The sequence below is a fragment of the Callospermophilus lateralis genome, chromosome 10 (assembly GCF_048772815.1).
Source record: "Callospermophilus lateralis isolate mCalLat2 chromosome 10, mCalLat2.hap1, whole genome shotgun sequence".
Lineage (NCBI taxonomy): Eukaryota > Metazoa > Chordata > Mammalia > Rodentia > Sciuridae > Callospermophilus > Callospermophilus lateralis.
In genome coordinates, this window is record NC_135314.1 from 125,722,789 (window position 1) to 125,736,020 (window position 13,232).

Sequence of the window (13,232 nt, forward strand, 5' to 3'; positions counted from 1 at the left end):
GTAAGATTACAAAGGATCTAAGTAAAAAAACAAACAAACAAAAAAAACTCTTTAAATCCTGATCCTGGATGAAATAAATCTTCAGTAGATTCCATGGCTTTCAATCATTCTTGAATAATAAAGAGTGTTTATTATTATTCACGCCTCCAGTTCCTTTAGATTCGAGAATCTTGTAATGAAGATGACCAGCCCTGTGCAATTAGCAACACTCTAAACTCTGAAAGGCTGAAGCCCCACCACTCTGCCTCCCCAGCTCAAAGCTGCTGCAACCAGAAGAGTCTGCAGTGTGTTCAAGTCTTTCTACTTTTAGCATCTTCTGGATCGCCTGGCAAAGTGTGTTCTGGAAGTGATTTTAGAATGAATTCTCTGAGCTTCAGTTTTCTTATCTCCTAGAAGATTACCATCTGTACCACTTATTTCACAGGTCTCACTCCAGATAAGTTTTAAAATAAACTTGCCAAGTCCATATTAAAAGGCGTTGCTTATAACTACATTCACATATGTTGATTTGGGAAAAATTAACATTTATAATTTGGGACCAGAAACATGGTCAACCTCTCCATTTATTCAGGAATGCTTTCAGTAATTCCAGTAAAGTTCGATAAGTTTTCATGTAAGCGTTGCACATTTGTCAACATTTTTGTTCCTTGTGTGTATTATAATGGTTTATAAAGGTATTTTTAATATGAATTTTTCTAAAAAATAGGTATTCGGTTAGGTTATTATGGGCTTGTTGCAAAGCTAGTGATTTGGGGGAAATTTTCTATATAAGGTCTCTTGGTGATTATTTTTAAAGTAGTTTTAATAGGTTGTTGGTTTAATCTTTTAAACTTTCTGGCTATATTATAGAATCATACACAAATAATTACGATTTTTGCCTCTCCCCATGTTATTTCTTGTTCATGCCTTATTGTGCTGGTAGGGTGAACATTGTAGAGCAGTAGAAATGTAGTCCATAAAAAATTTCACCTTCCCTGTACAGAAATAAAGTGCTTAAAAAAAAAAAAAGAAAGAAAGAAATGGAGTCCAGCACCCAGGCCATGTCCTGGTTTTAATGGGGGTGTTTTAAATATTTTCTTACTAAATATGATGTTTGCAGTGGATTTCTGATAGGTGTCCTTAGGAAAGTTAAGTGTTTTTCTATGTCCTTAGGAATTCTCATCTTGCATTGGTGCTGAATTTTTCCAGTACTGTGTTTAGCATCAATCGAAGTAATAATATTTTGTCCCCTAGACTGACAATGTGGTATTACATTAATAAATGTAATGTTGACCCAACTGTTGTGCCCTTCTCATATTGACCCTTTTTGATTATACTATATTGGTCTTTTCTAAGAACCAGCTTTTAGAGGTGTTGTCTCTGTCTTACTGTTTTTATTTGTGTTGATTTATATATATATATATATATATATATATATATATATATATATATATATATAAATAAATTACCAGCCGATCCAAATTCTGATCCTGTATTATGAACCTCTACTAGAATTTTTAGATTCATTATCAAGCTTGGCTACATATTGGAATTATCTAGGAAACTTATAAAGTACTGATGCCTCAAATTCTGATTTAGTTGTTCTATATGGGGCCAGGGCACCTTGGGCATCTACAAACAGAAAGCTCTCTTGGGCTCTTCTAATGTGCAGCCAAGTTGGACAACCACTGTAAGGTGGCACTTAAAGATGTGATCTCCAGACCAATAGCATTGACCAGGAACTTGTTTAAAATGCCAGTTCTCAGGCTCTACCCTGGACCCACTGAGTCAGTAGCTCTGGAGTGGGGTCTGGGAGCCTGTGTCTTAACAAGCCTCTGGATGACTCAGATGCTTCCTCAAATTTGCAGACCATCGATCTAATAAGAAAACCAATGCAGGCCTGTGAAGAAAAGGTGAGACAGAGCAGGGTCTGAGACAAGTGGAGGGGCTGGCCTTTCTCAGACTGGGGTGCCTTCCCAGCCAAGCTGAATAAAAGGCAAAAAATGGTGAAAACAGGCACAGATGGGTTTGTAGATCTGGTGACATAAAGGACAAAGAAGTTTTCCTTCTGCTGTCTTCTGTACTTTCCAAAACCATAAGATAAGGTTGAAAGTAAGAAAAGGAGGAGGGCTGTAAGGGAAAGTTTGAGGAGAAAGAAGATAAAGTATAATGAAATTACCTAACAAATGTCAAGGCCAGTTTGAAGTTTGAGGTCTTGGATTAGATACGTAATTTTCTCCAGAGATGTTAATGGCTCATAGTAACTGTGAAACCAAGCCATAAAACAGCCACTTCCCTGTTCCTAGAAACTGTTCGGATGTTTTTCATGACGCAAGTGTAGAATCTGAGGACCTGACTTAACGTGACCTTGAGAGCCTGGCATGACCAGACGTCTCTAATGAGTGAATTCTGAGGAAGGAGAACAGGGCCTCATAGACTTAAATTAGAAGTAAGGACATGGTTATCAGGGTTGGCCTGTGTGTCCGGGCAGTGGCAGCCACCTGTGATTCTCTGAGGAGGCGGAGTCACCACAGTGCACAGCCTGCACGCATACTATGTCTTTGGAAACAAAAAAGGGGATGTTGACCAATCTCTGAGAGACTTGGACACTATCAGGCCATCCTTCAAGACAATCCCAGTGTAAAACCACAAGCTATGTCCACTCTGAGTCCAGCTACCCTACTTCCCAGCACCTCAGAGAAGCCTGTTCATGACTGTATACAAATAACAGAAGAAGTTTATTCAAGGAGACTGACCGACTGACTGATTAGCAACTGGAGGATCCAGTGTAGGAACTGTTACTACAGAAACAATTTCATGGACCAGGACCTCCGGAAGACTGGGTGTGTGATGGTAATTCATCAGGAAGTTTTGGAAGTAGATGCCTTCCTGCCAGGTGTGTTGGCTTAGATGGCAGAATTTATAACTTTAACAAGGGCCTTGCATCATGATTGAAAGTGAGAAGATAACCACTTATATTCACTCAAAGTGTCTTTTCAACAGTCCATGAACATAGAGCCCTATGGGGGAAAAAAGGTTTTATAACCTTGGGAAGGAAGGAAATCACATATACTGAGGAAATACTGAACTCTGTAATGTCCCAGGAAGTGGTCATGGTACACTGCATAGGTCACCAGAAGACTGGTACGAAGTAGCTAAGAGCAGTCCTTTGGCTACAAAACATGCTGCCAGGACAACAGAACATGAAGTGATGGTACTGCCACTTGCCCACACCTGGATCTCACTGAGTTTAGACCCTGATATTCTGTAATTGATTTAGACAGGGAAGATGAAGAGGGTTCTTCAGAGTTGCCAACAGGGAGTCCCTTCAGGCCCATAAAGAAGGATGGATTTATAATAAGTGGGGAATAGTATTAATCCTTGAGCACTTAATGGGAGAGAATATTAACTACACTCACCAAAGCGCTCACAGCAGAGATGCCACTTACGATTGGTTGCAAAGATTTATCATAGGGCCAAACATGCAAAAAAAAACTATGCAAAAGGTGGTCTGTCTTATCTGTGCTAAAAACAATGAGGACCAGATCACTGCCAATTATCCAGGGAGCTCAAACCAAGGAACACAGCTGGAAAAGATTAACAGGTTGGTTTTTACCACATGTCAAAAACTTGAGGACATTACAGGTACTTGCTGGGTTCTGTGGATATCTTTACTGGATGGGGTTGAGATCATTTCCTACAGTACACAGAGGGCATCAGAAGTAAAAAACCTTGTTTAAAAGAGACAGTCCCCTACTTCAGCTGGCCTTTATCAATATGGAGTAAGAACATAGAAACGTTCATAGCAAAGATAACCCAAGAGGTGCCTGGGACCTTGGGAAGTCTTTGGAAATTATATACATCCCAGAGGCCACTGGAGAAATTGAGAAAATCAGTCACACTTTGAAAAAGACTATTGCTAGGATATGCGAAGGAATAAACTGAATTTGGGATTGCAGTGGCCTAAAGCAGGAAGCAGGCTTGGCCCTGAGAGGCAGTGTGTTTAGCTCCCTTAAGGCTGCAATACCACCTTGCACACTTGGGTCTCAAGGAAGAGGTCAGGCCTCTAGAGGTGGGAGAGAGATGTCCAGTCCCCAAAACATGCTCATCAGCAAGCCTGCTACCACCTCCAAGCCATGACTTTCAGTGTGCTGGTATAATATCTGTCAGTTGAATGGAGTTCAAGCTACAAACAGTGTTCAGCAGGTCCAAATCATCCCTACCATCTGTCATAAATATTGCTAGTTGCTCTGCTTAGGGTAAGGGTGACCCCCAGAAGTAAACTTCAGTGGAGCCCACATGAAATGCTATATAGGGGACCTTCCTTAAACCTGAATTCAGCTCATTGCTTAAAACCTGGAAAACCATCACCTTGAGGACCAGCCATGACCCAATGGAATAGCCATGTGAGGTCTTACTGGAAACTTGAATGTCAATAAAACTAAAGGAGGTGAGGCTCTGGGCTCATTACACAAGGATAAAAATTATGCCCATGCAAAATCAGGACACACCCCCTACACACACTTCCCCGGCCATGTTCTGAGTAGGAGATAGAACCAGAAGACAAGGGTCAAGAGGACCAACCACCCAAATACTAAATGGTGATGGAAAACTGAAATTGATGTTTATTCTTGTGAACCATTAACTGATCTTAAATTGCTCTTAAAGAAAAAGAGTGTAAAGCAGCCCACCCCTGTGCCCATCAACTTAAGATGAAAGTTTTTGTTTGGGATCCTTTTCTCTTTATAAAGTCAGCATCCCTGAGAAATGGAAGGAAAATGCTATGGTCAAAACAATTCAATTCCTCAAACCCCAATCTATGCCTATAACCAGCAGGAAATAGCTACAGTGTTCATTGTCCCTCTTCCCTCAAGAGTGAGGAATACATAACTAGGTAAATTGAACTATGTGATAAAATAGTAACTTCCCTGTTCCTAAAAACTATTCAAGCTGTTTTTCGGAACCCGAGACCTTACTTATAGTAGCCTTGAGAGCCCAGAGGAGCCAGAATCTCTGACAAGCAGAACCTTAAGAATTTGAGAAGAGGGCCTCACTAACCTAGATTAGGATGCCATCAACTGTGGCAGAACAGATCAGGATTATCCACAAGTCCTACCTTGTCCCATGTGCCAGGTGTGGGACTATTTTACCAAGATTTCAAGTTACAGCCAGTCAACCCTCTCTTTCCCTACCCCTGAGTTTCTTAAATTCCTTGCTATTGGCCCAAGGGGAGACACAGATTTGAGCAGGCTGAGCATCTTCTTGTCTATCAACCTTCAATAAAGCTCTTTTTTTTTTTTTTTAAATAAAAACTGTTGCCACAGTACTGGTTTCAGTGCACATCAGGCATCAGGCAGGAAGCCCTTGCTCTACCTAGTACAGAGAAGGCAGCCATTTGGATTCACCAGAAATGTGATTTGGCCAGATGAATATTTATAAAAGATGGAGAAGTGAGAGAGTTGAGAATATCTGCAATGGAGTGAGGGATTAAAACTGATCAAAGTGGAAAGAAAGAGAAGCCTAAACAGATAAAGAGACCATCTGACAGGAGATTTGAGAAGGGTGTGGATAGAAAAGGTCAGAGTCATCCAGGGGTTTAAAGTAGCACAAGAAGAGTTCCATCTTAGTGAAAGGATGGATTTGGATAAATAATCCATCCTTGGCAAAGAGAGGCAAGGAAATTTGTTTTGACCTGGTCTGTTGATCAGTAAGTCTCCCATGAGAATTAGTAATTACAGGATTGGAGTTTAAACTTTAAAAACTGTGTGGTCGTGGTCCACATAGCTACCGCTGGTATATTAGCATTAGAAGTAGAATGCTGGGTTGGTTACTCCCCCTGAGAGAAAATGCAAAACCCACCTGGAGGCACATGTTCTATCCAGACCTCATAGAATTTTGACAAATAAGGCCGGGAGATTATGAAGTCACAATTCAGATTTGTAGACTGCAAGAGAAAAGAAGCCACAATGAATGTCAGCAAAAGCACAAACACCTTTAGACTTCTAGGAACCTCAAAAAATGGCATTAACAGTATAGATTTTTTTTTTCTTTTTTCGTACCGGAGATTAAACTCCGGGGCACTTGACCACTGAGCCACATCCCCAGCCCTATTTTGTTTTTTATTTAGATACAAGGTCTAACTGAGTTGCTGTGGCTGGGCTTTGAACTCAAGATCCTCCTGCCTCAGCCTCCCAGTCTGCTGGGATTACAGACATGTGCCACCGTGCCCATCCCAGATAGATTTTTTTTAAAAAGTGTGTAAACTAGGAGCAGTGACACACACCTGTAGTTCCAGCTACTTGGGACTGAGGCAGAAAGATCACAAGTTTGAGTCCAGCCTGGATAATGTAATGGGATCCTGTCTCAAAAATGAAGAAGGTTTGGGGATGAAGCTTAATGGTAGACCATCCCTAGTACAATCTCTAGTACCACAACACAACCATATATACATACATAAACATTTTTAAAAGTTTAAGACATGTTTACAATGATTTTAAAATTCCACAAAACATAAACAACCACTAAGATAAAAAGATACATTTTAAAGAAAAAAAACTTATTAATTAAAAATATAACCACTGAACTTTAAAGGTATTAAGAAGAAGAGCCTTAACTGCAAAAAAAAAAAAAAAAAAAGACAAAGCAGAAGGTAGGTTACAGTGGCCCAAATGCAGAATAGAAAGTTAAAAAGAGGAACAATATTAAAGAGAGGTTGAGAGACATGGAAGATAGAACAGGAAAGAGCAATATATATAGCTTTCAAAAAATATTTTATTCTCCCTCTTCTTGTTAGGTTTTGTTAACCCACCAATAAACTGATCTTTTCCACATAGCCTGGCATTTTCTCACAGACAATGGAAGTGAATCAAATGCTTATTGTAGCAGGTACATTAGGTTATAAAAATAATTTTTCCTTAGACCTTTAAAAACATTTTTTAAGTTTTTTAAAAAATTAATTTACAAATGAAGAGTTTACAAGCTTAAGAAATAAGAAATATATTAATTCTATTTAAGAATAACCAGTGATATTTTCAAAAAAGAAATAATTTTTATGTTTACAAAAACAAGTTTTTGTTTAAACTGGAAATTAGCACACAGATTTGACTAAGAATATATAGGTAACTTTTAAAGTAGTTATAAGTTGCTTATTAAAATGTAAAAGTAAAATTGTACCCTCTCTAAAACAGTGGGTATAATTGTAGCTAGTTCCCTCAAGTAATACTGAAGCACTATTACATTTACTATTAAAGTAAAATTTAATTAAGGTTGCATTTAAATATCATAGTTTTTATTGATTTTATTTAATGGAATCAAACTATAAAGTTTTTTTCTTAGCAAAAGAAACAATCTGTGAGGTGAACAGAGAGCCTACATCCTGGGAGCAAATCTTTACCTCACTCATCAGATAGAGCACTAATCTCTAGGGTATATAAAGAACTCAAAAAGCTAAGCATAAAAAAAAAAAAAAAAACAAATAATCCAATCAACAAATAGGCCAAGGACCCGAACAGACACTTCTCAGAAGAGGATATATAATCAATCAACAAATATATGAAAAAATGTTCATCATCTCTAGCAATTAGAGAAATGCAAATCAAAACTACTCTAAGATATCATCTCACTCCTGTCAGAATGGCAGCTATTATGAAGACAAACAACAATAAATGTTGGTGAGGATGTGGGGAAAAAGGCACACTCATACATTGCTGGTGGGACTGCAAATTGGTGCAGCCAATATGGAAAGCAGTATGGAGATTCCCTGGAAATCTGGGAATGGAACCACCATTTGACCCAACTATCCCTCTCCTCAGACTATACCCAAAGGACTTAAAAACAGCATACCACAGGGACACAGCCACATCAATGTTTATAGCAGCACAATTCACAATAACTAAACTGTGGAGCCAACCTAGATGCCCTTCAGTGGATGAATGGATAAAAAAAAAAATGTAATATATATACACAATGGAATTTTACTCAGCAATAAAAGAGAATAAAATCATGGCATTTAAAAACAATTTTAAGGCAACTTCCTAGTATCCTGTGCTTAGACAAGAAAGTATATTTGTAACAAATGTATTGTGTATTTTCTAATTTCACTACAAAAAAATTTTTTTTAAAAAATCAAGGAACCTAGCTTTTACGGTGGGGAAAAGTGAGAGAATTCCATTTGTTATAAAATCATCTTGGCAGGTGTGAGTGCCTCCCTTTCATGGTAGGTCAGTCAACAGTATCAACTCTAGAATGACATTCTAGATGATGTTCCTGCTGGTGAATTGGAACAGGGAGTTGAGATCTGGGTTAAGGGTCATCTCCTTAGTGATTCATGGCCACAGGGTGCAGCCCAACCCCAGCACTCACCCTGTGTTTCAGGTCTGAGTTCAGAGGTTGGCCATTGGACTGAAGTTGTTACCTCTACTAGTAAATCAGCTCCTGAGACTCTGGCTGACTTGTGTAGTAAGTCAGTTGAGTAAATAAGTGAACATTATGAGCCAGACCCTGTGCAATACCACGAGGACACAGCTGTGGGAAAGGCACTCCATCTGCGGGCCTTATGTAAACACCCCCTCCACGTGGCTGTCTCACTCTACAGGTCCACATTAAGGATAAGTCCATCTTGCTCTGTTCTTTTAAGAGTGTCTAGAAACCAGCCCTGTCTCTGGCATACCTTTCTTTAAACTTTTCAAATTTATTTATTCTTTTTTTTTTCCCCTGCCAGTACAAATTCTTGGAATAATGAATCCTGTGTGTGTATGTTTGTCAGTGGGAAGGAGTAGGATTACTTTTAATTGGTCAGCAGAATTACTTTCATGCTCCAACTAATCATATTTAATAAATCCCAAGTGCTGAAGGAAATTACACAGAGGAGCTGGAATGACTGACCCTTCTTTTCTTGGGGGAGATGACAGTGGAATAGATGAGAAAATCTTCAGGTCTCTGTTACATGATTCTATTTGATCCTACTTGTTGAAGGGAAATTTTATAATGACAGATTTTTCAGAGCTTGAGTGATAATCAGAACAGGAAGGGGCAGGTCAAGAATGTAACTCTGACAGCCAGTGAAGTACTGAGGAAAAAATGGGGACAGGAGGCCCCCAAAGGATGTTATTACCAAAGTCTGGGAAGGGAGCTAGGAGAGGCTGGCCCCATTGACCCCGGTGGGCTTGCCAGAGACCCCAAGTTCTGTCCCTGAATGACTTGAGAAGAACCACAACAGGGGTAAAGGTGGCTCCCTGGGGTGGGCTCTGGTGCCTCTGGTGGTGGGCTGAGAAGGGAGAGAGTTTAGTGTTGGCTGTGTTGGGATCCATGAGTGACATTTTTCAAGGGTGGGGGGAAGGGGGACGTCTAGATGGTCCTGTGGGGTCTTGGACACAGAGCACATATCTGAATGTAGGCAAGATCATTGAGAAAACTGCGATAGGAACTTTGGGAGCTTCTTACATTTTGGGGAGGGGGAGAGAGATAGAAGCCTGTGCAGAAGCCTTGAAAAGCCCCAAGAGAGAACCGCTGAAGGAAGAGAGGGTTTCAAGCAAGGTGATGTGGCCAGTAGGGTCAAGAGGATGACTGACTGAGTGAAGGCCACAGAAACTGGCAGCGAGGAGTATGAGGCCTACAGAAAGAGCCTCCCAGAAATAAGGACAGGGCGCTGGCTGAGCGCGCATGGGACAACCACAGTGTGTGTTCTCTAAGCCTGGGAAGCTCAGTGAAGACAGCAGATGAGAGGTCAAGGTAAGCAGGCCCTCTGAATGGCAGGAGAGGAGCTTCACGTCTAGTCTCCACAGGGCCATGGAGCCCAACTCTGGGGAGGCTATGGGAGGCCAGGCCTGGCTTTGGGAGCAACCAGGCCAGACTCCTCTCTCCAGCCTGAGACAAGAAATCCACCCTCTTGACCTAATTTGACACAGTTCTCCAAAGATGGACATTTTTCGGTATTTATCTCTGGGAAAGAGAATATTTGTTTTCCAACAGATTCTCTGATAAAAAGGACCAAGTTTGCAAATAAAAGTTTTAATAAAAATAGGGGAGGCAGAACAGAGGGAGAAAGCCAACTGATTCCAGTTGATGCCACAAGCAATTTCCTTCTCTTAGTCACACCCTAATTAGAAAAGCAAACTCTAGGACAGAAGTGACAGCCACTCAGATAACTCCCATCCTGTGGGTATTGGCTCCAGCAGTTCTCCATTGGAGCAGGGTACCACTGCCCCTCCAGGGGTCACTTATGTCCATAGAGATGTGCTTCCCGGCTCTTCTGCTTCCTAGGCTTTCCCAAGACATGGCTTCAGAGCCCTCCTCCTCGGCACTTTGGCTGGTCATGTGCCCCGCCACCACCACCACCAGACTATGAGAACAGCATGTCCTCCTTGGCTTCTCCACTCAGGTGGTGGCAGAACTTCTCAGCTGTTCCAGTTGAATATCAAACCAGTGACAGAATCCTCAAGTAGCAGATCAAACCTTTCAGACACACTCAAAAGTTACTATTTTGAGTAATGAGGAGAAAGAGCCAACTTGTTCTCAAAACCCCTCCTCCACCTAAGCCCTGGGCAGAAAGATAAAAACAGTGATGCAATTATATTGTTCCCTGTGCCTCTGCACCCACGGGGTCACAGCCTCACCACTGAATCCACAGTGAGACCAGCCTGTCTACCTGCTCTGTCGCCCTGCATGTGACCTGAACAGCCAATGGAAACTAAGACCCAGGCCAGCTATGGTCTGGTGTGAAGAGATGAAATGAGTGAGACCAATGAGATTGCCTGACTTGGGGACTTATATAAAAACAAAGCAACTGCCTGGTAGCAGCAGATAATGTAGTGCATACGAAGTGGGTTAGAAAGGCCCACGCTGGCCACGGGTAAGCTTATGTTATGAGCTGTAGATAAGCAGAGAAAAAAGCAGTAGAGGAGAATTTAAGAAGCTAGAGATTGAGAACAGCCTTCAAAGAAGTGGGTTTTTCAGGTGAGGGGGATACCTAGGTTGATAAATAGAGGAGAGTACATGTGAAGGCACAAGCTGTCTGGGTGTGAGGGGGTGAAGTGTGAGGGAAACTGCCAGGGCCCGAGGATGCTATAGTTTGAATCAGAGTGTCCCTTAAAGACCCATGTGTTAAAGGTGTGGTTCCTAGGGCTACATGGGGACATGTCCTTGAAGGGGATCTTGCGACCTCGGTGCCTCATGTCTCTGTCTTTGCTTCCTAGCTGCCCTGAGGCAAGTGACTTACTCCACCTGTTCTCCCTACCATAACTGCCTTGTCACAAGCCCAAATGATCATGGATGGAAACCTCCTAAACTGTGAGCAAAAAGAAACCTGTCTCTTTCTAAAGTTGATTATCTCAGGTTATGTGTTAACAGTAGGGAAAAGCTAATACAGATGGTGACGGATATTGTGTGCTAAGGTGGGTATTCTGCCCACCCTCATCTCTGTGACTGCCTCTACTTTGGAAATCTCTACTTGCTGTGTCAATCTCCCAAACCTTAGCTCCACCAAAGGTCTTGTCATCTTCCAGAACTAAGCCACAGCAAGACTTCTACTCTGATCCCATACTAGCCGCAAGCCACTAACTCCCATTCTAACTACTTTCTGCCCTAGTCCCACTCTACTCTGCAATCTCCTTGGCTCAAGGCTGCCAGCTCCTCAGCTCCTCACCAACACCAGAAACTGAACCCTAATCCTCAGCTAATCCCACAGTGAACCTTTTCTGTGGTCCCAGACTGCTAACAGGCACCCTTATCTATTCTCCAGATAAAAACAGTTACAGAATTTTATTTGGAAACATGGGTGCCTAGCTACGCACATTACCCAGCATCCTGCAGCTGGTGCCTAAGTTCTTGCCGATGGGATTGGAGAAAAAGTAACGAAAAAGTGACTTCTCTATCACTTACCTAAAAGAAAATTATTTGCTTTTCATGTTGAGTCTTGCCCTCTTCTAGAAACTGGACTGTTGATGTAGGAGAGACCCAGCATTGGCCATGCAGCCACATGAACATGGCCAATGGGATGGTAGTACAAGATAAAACTGCCCCCTCAAGGGCTTCACCCCCACCAATGTGGGCCACCTTACTCCCTTTGGAGTGAAATGTGAAAAAAAAAAAAAAAACAACATTTATTTAATTCACTCTTTGTTATAGCAGATTCTACTATAGCCAAATTCATGGTGAAAAACAACATAACTAGCCAAGGCAGCTGAGTCCCACTTCCACTTGTTTTTGGTCACCTTCTTTTCAGATTTCCCTAAGGCTACAAACTCTCATGCTGTTTACAGGTGTCTGCCCACCCGCTCAATCTCGACCAACAGCGCTGTTTTCTTGAGTCATTACCAATGTTGAGAGCAGCAGGCAGGGTTTCCTGGTATGTCTTGCTTCCCCTGCAAACCTTTCTCTTCCTCCCAGTGGTACAGATGGTGTTCTCTCAGTACTCTGTTTAGACTACCTGGATTAAATTCACAGCTCCACTGTGTCCTCCCTGTGGAACCTATTCAACTGCAAAATGGAAATAAGATGATTTCACAAGGTTGCTGAGATTATGTGAGATAATTCATGTAATTAGCACAGTGCCTGGTGTGTAGTAAGCAATAGCCACCTTCTGTTAATACTGCTAACACAGATATGACCACATCACGACCTGATGTAAGCCTCTTAATCTCCATCACCTCCAGAACAGTCTAAACTTCTTTATGTCAGGCCCTTATGGCACAAATACTATTTACTCCTTGAATCTTTACTCCTGCTACTCTGCCTCAAATACTGGGCTCCAATAATATCAGACTACAGACCTAATAAATAAATAAATAAGCTAGGTGTGTGGTGCACACTTGTAATCCCATTAGATTAGGAGGCTGAGGCAGAAGGATCACAAGCTCAAAGCCAGCCTCAGCAATTTAGCAAGGCTCCAAGCAACTCAGTGAGACCCTGTCTCCAAATAAAATATTTTTTAAAAGGGCTAGGGATGTGGCTCGATGGTTAAGCACTCCTGGGTTCAATTCCTGGTACCAAAAAATAAATAATAATAACAATTTTAAAAATAAATGGAAATCAGGCTGGGGCTGTAGCTCAGCGGTAGAACACTTGCCTAGCACATGTGAGACACTGGATTCAACTCTCAGCAGTACATAAAAATAAATAAAATAAAGGTATTGTGTCTATCTGTTACTGAAAATATATATTTTGAAAAGTTAAAAAAAATAGGAATCAACTTTTAATCATTTGACAGATAAATATCACTAACAGTGTCAGTCACTCTAATAAATGAATTTCCCTTT